Source organism: Meriones unguiculatus, chromosome 4 (assembly GCF_030254825.1).
Source record: "Meriones unguiculatus strain TT.TT164.6M chromosome 4, Bangor_MerUng_6.1, whole genome shotgun sequence".
NCBI classification, from domain to species: domain Eukaryota; kingdom Metazoa; phylum Chordata; class Mammalia; order Rodentia; family Muridae; genus Meriones; species Meriones unguiculatus.
The window spans coordinates 58,658,312-58,663,623 of NC_083352.1; positions in this window are offsets into that span (position 1 = coordinate 58,658,312).

The following is a 5,312-nucleotide window of genomic DNA, read 5'->3' on the forward strand; positions in this document are numbered from 1 at the left end:
AGGTGACCCTCTTCCCAGAATCCTCCTACTTGGCCCTTTTCATAGGCTTGCATGAGTGGATGTTGTTTCTTGAACAGGGGTTTCACTCTTTGTTTTGCCATGATGGACTTTAGAATTTTTAAATAATTATTTTATTGTTACTTGTGTGTGTATGAATGTCTGTGTGCATCCATGTACACATGTGTGTTGATAATTTTGGATGGCCAGAAGAGGTTGTTGGAGCTGGAATTACAAATGATTCTGAAACACCAGATATGGGTGCTGAAACGGAACTCTGGTCTTCTGCAAGGGCAGCAAGTGCTTTTTGCCACTGAGCCATATCTCCAGCCCCTCAAGAAGTTTAGATATGTTCACCTCATCGATGAAGTGGTATCCCATCACATAGGCTATATTCTGTTGGTTAAAGCAAGTCACTCTCCCTGTCCAAACTCACAGGGTGGGGTCATTCCGAGATGTGTTCTATGAAGAGGGCTCTGTGCTGTTTCGACCACACCCCTTAGCACGGTTGGTTCTCCTTAGGCTGTTGGCCAATGCCAGAAGCACATTTCCCACAGCACAATGGGCAAAAGCTCCTGCTGTGTCTGCTGTTCCCACTTGCCATTCACCTCCCCCATTGGTGTAGGGGGACGAAGGATTTCTCTACTTTGCTGGGGCAGGGTGACAATTTGGGCACAAAATGCTTCATTAACCAGATGAAAGCCTCTTTATAAAGCTAAAGTATGTTTCCCCCCCAAAGAAAAATATAGAAAGAAGTCATCTGTTGCTAGGGAAACCACAACCTTTCAGTGTGCTTATTTAGAAAAGAGACATTCGAGACTCTCCATTGGAGGAACAGGGATGGTGCATTATGTACTGAGAATAAACAAAGGAAAAAAAAATTGTTCTTTTGAAATAAAAAAAAAATCCATTATCTTTTGTCTTGCTAAAAATATTTTATTCTCAAGGGTTCAATTTGAAATTCAGCCCTTTCCTCTCCCTACCATTTTGTCTTGCCTGCATATGAAACTTCCTTTGAAGTTGACAGAATCTTTGCATCTGGGAAAAACATCAGAAGCTGAAGTAATAACTGGGCATGCCAGCAAAAAGCCATTCCAACTTGGGATGGCTAAGAAGCCATGGGCTCCCCTCTTCTGCCCACACTGCATGGAGGAGGGGTGCTCCAGGTTAAGTGTTTCACTTCGGAAGGCTTTTCAGTCCTCCTAGTACATCAGAAGACTGTGCACCACTGCTCAGAGTGGTCAGGCTTTTGTACAGAGTGTGTTTTGCTTCATGCTTTTGAAAAGGCAGTTCTATTTTCAGGTGCCTGAAACTTTAGCTTTTAAACAGTTTGGTGCAGATTGGTTTTAAATGTCACATCTACAGATGTCTTAGCACCATGGCTCCTTCTTTGTTGAACAGTAAAACACTTCCTCATCTTGTACTCTGGAGAGCAGACTTACTGCATACCAGTCTCCAATCTATCATTCTAGGCCATTTCACCTCTTAAGACCCAAGGAACTTTGGTTTAGATTCTCTTCAGAGATCTTTGCCTCATGAAACTACTAGGAAGAAAAGATGGAAATAGTTAATTGAGGATTTTCTGAAATAGTGCTATTCAACTTTTGATGACTGGAGTGTAACTCAAGGCTGGCTTTCTGACATCCACTTGTGGAAGGATCCTTTGCAATCTGCCATGGTCTACATATAAAATGTCTCCCACAGACTTGAGTGCTTGAGCAATCAGTGTCTAAATGGTGGCACTTTTGCAGGAGGTGGTAGAAAGGTTAAGACTGTGGCCTCATAGGCTTGTGGAGGTGGACCTTTAACGGTTATTATAATCTGTCATTGATTTCCTGACCCATCAAGATGTGACTAATCTCACTACTGACTGAGCCACTCTAGCTGTCACCCCTTCCAAGGGACAATGGATGGTTTCAATATTACTCCTCTCCCCCTTAAGTTGTGTTTGTTAGGTACTCCATCATAGCAACGAGAAAAGAAGCTTATATTCGGTCCAAACGGGAAGAGAAAACACAGTTGAGAATTGAGGAAAATGGTATCATGCCTGTCTTTTTATGTAGACTGCAGGCTGTTAATAAAGTAAAAATATTCTAAAGTGGATGGCTTCTCTTTTAAGGCGGAGGTGGCATGTTTTTGAAAGTCATTGTCACTCTTCAAGGATAGGACAAGAAAAAGCGTCAAGCAGGATGCCAAGCAACCCACCTCTGAGCAAGGTACATCACTGTGGTGTTCTGACCAGTGTAAAGAACTACAGCAAGTTAATGAGAGGGCTGTCTCCGAACTTCTCTTATAGTCTCACACGCATCTGCCACACATGCATTTGTGCTGTGAGTTTAGACCATCTCCTTTTTATAATTAATTTACTTTTCATTAGTTACATTTTATTCACTCTATATCCCAGCTGTAGCCCTCTCTTTTGTCCCCTCCTAATCCCACCCTTCCTCCCCCTTCTCCTTCCATGCCCCTCCCAAGTCCACTGATGGGGGAGGTCCTCCTCCCCTTCCTTCTGACCCTAGCCTATCAGGCCTCATCAGAATTGGCTGCATTGTCTTCCTCTGTGGCCTGGTAAGGCTGCTCTCCCCTTAGGGGGAGGTGATCAAAGAGCTAGCCACTGAGCTCAGGTCAGAGACAGCTCCTTACTAGGGTACCCACTTGGATAGTGAGCTGTCATGGGCTACATCTGTGCAGGGGTTCTAGGCTATCTCTATGCATGGTCCTTGGTTGAGGATCAGTCTCAGAAAAGACCCCTGTGCCACCTTGACAGAAGAATATTGTATTCATCATTATAGTGTTGCGTGAATATTTATAAATTCAACCTTTTAAACCCCATATAAAAAACGTGTCAAAAATTGGATACAACTACAGAAATAAAAGGACAAAATCTGAAATGATTGTAGCTGTAGTTTAAAATCAACATTCTAGTGAGAACCATATACATATGTCTATGTATAGACATATTATCAGCCTTCCTCAAAAATGTTAAGATGAAATATTTAAACTAACACTCGGAATCACTGTTTTGCTTTAGTTGTGTGGATCATACTAGGAAAGGATACATGGATTGATTTTCCAATGACATTATAAATTTATAACATCACACATAAAAAAGCTATATTATCTAAATTTGCCCCAAAGAAAATGTGAGACAAGATATGGGAGTTACTGGATTCTATATGGGACATTTTTAAAACACATATTGTGTGTGTGCATACCTTTTTGTCTCTGTGTGTCTATGTGTGTGTGTGCATGTGTGCCTATGTGTGTGCACTTGGGAAGGCTAGTATAGAAATTGGATTTCTAGAACTTATGTATAGGTGATTGTGAGGCTCCTAACATGGAGTTTTAGGAATTAAACTCTGATTCTCTGGAGGCGCGATGAGCCCTCCTCACTGCTGAACAACCTTTCCATCCCCCTTTATGTGACATTTTTATCCAGAAAACACAAGAGAGATGAGAATTAAAAAAATAGATGGTACTATACTTGCTAGCTTTATTAAAAATTATTTAATTTAACATGAAATATCACACTGAATAAGTCCATCGATTTATTAGCTGAACACCTAATGATAACACAATCATGCCTAAAAATTAAAGACAGAATGATGATACCAAACAGTAGATATCAAGAGGCATGAAACAGCATCTGAGAATCCTTTCCCAGAATGGGCAGATGTTTCAACAGGCACAAAAAACATGGAAGAACAGGCAGCAATCCCTCCACAGAGGCTTAAACATATCAAAGGAAGGAAGAGAGCTGCCTGGCATCTTGGAAAGAAGGCTTGGACGATACATGGGAAGGGTTGCAATTTCTGATGTTCAGACACTCCAGACAGCTCATTGAAAGGAACAGGACATTTGAAGTGGAGAAACAATTGTAGAAGCATCAGGTGTTCAACTCTGAGGGAGGTAGGAAAGCACAGCACCTCTGACTGCTGACCACTTGGCCACCCCTCCTTTTGGTTGAACACAGTACTGAAATCATGGTAATGCCTATTTCTCTCATCGGCCTCTTTACTGGATGAGTATGTTTGAAGGCTTGACAAAACAACAGGGCTCTGGTAAGAAAAGGGTTTCCATTTTTCTCTTCTTGGATGACTGAAACTGAAAACTATTTGACATAAATAGGCCACTGCAGACTTTGAGTTTATCAGTGAAAGCTCTCTTTAGCTCCACCTAACCTATCCATTCCAGGAAGTGTTCCAAATTCATGAGAAGACCAGCAGTACTCACAGGTACTACTGAACAGAGGGGCTGCTTCTTGCTCATAATTTAAATACCAGAAGGGATTCCTCCCCATTGAGGAACAAAGGTTCTCAGACCAGGGCGTCCTTGCTCAAAAGGAACACTCTATATGCTCTAAACAGAGTCTTTGACGTGCGTGGCACTACACTTTTAGTTCCTTTTTACACTTTTATCCTTTTTGCATACGCAGTGTGCTGCTGGTGCTGGAAGGCAAACCTGTTGCACGCGTGGCTTTTTCCTTCCCTGAGAGTCTTGTGAAGAGCAGATGCATTGTGGAATCACTATTATGAGGATGATCATTTTCCTAGAATCCACGAAAGGCCATGGATGACACCTTAGAGAGACTGCTATTGAAGAAACTAGCATTGACCATGATGTTATCCATAGCCAGTACTTTATACATCGCAGAGACCAGACTGGAGTCTAGCTCACTGAACACAATGCATCTATAAAGGACATTTCTTTTAGTAGTTACATCCTGCCTAAATCCCATTTGAATCACATTCAGCCTTCAAGCTGGTTGTACTCTCACCTAGCATTTAGATGTTTTTCTTGTGGCTGTCAATGTACAAAGTTGTTTCACACACAGGAGTGGTACCTCGTAGGATGATGCTCTTGAGGAAGTTCCACGTGTCCACACTAGAGGTCTTCACACTTAAAGGAGAAGTCCCCATTCTTTTAATCTTCAGTTTCTGATAAGTGAATTGCTAGTTAAGCCCTGAGTTAAGGTAGATGAAGTAATTCCTGCTGTCCATGGCTACTGGTCTGTGAACAGTACTCTAGAATAAACTTCATCTTGTCACACAGATGCATCCTGGCTGTGCTTGCTAAGGTGCTGGCTGCTGACTGTACCTATACTCCTAAACTTATATATTCTTCTATAATAACTGAAGACTCAAATAATTTGTTTGAAAACTGTAGGCTGAAGTGTTGATCTTCGCGTCATAAGTTACAGGCAGTATGGCATGTTATTGTAGTGTCCTAGCTTGTAGTATTAGATAGGCTAGGAAAAAATTAGAACTACTCAGTTTGACAGGGTTGCATACCAGCAAGGCAGATGTATTTTTTTT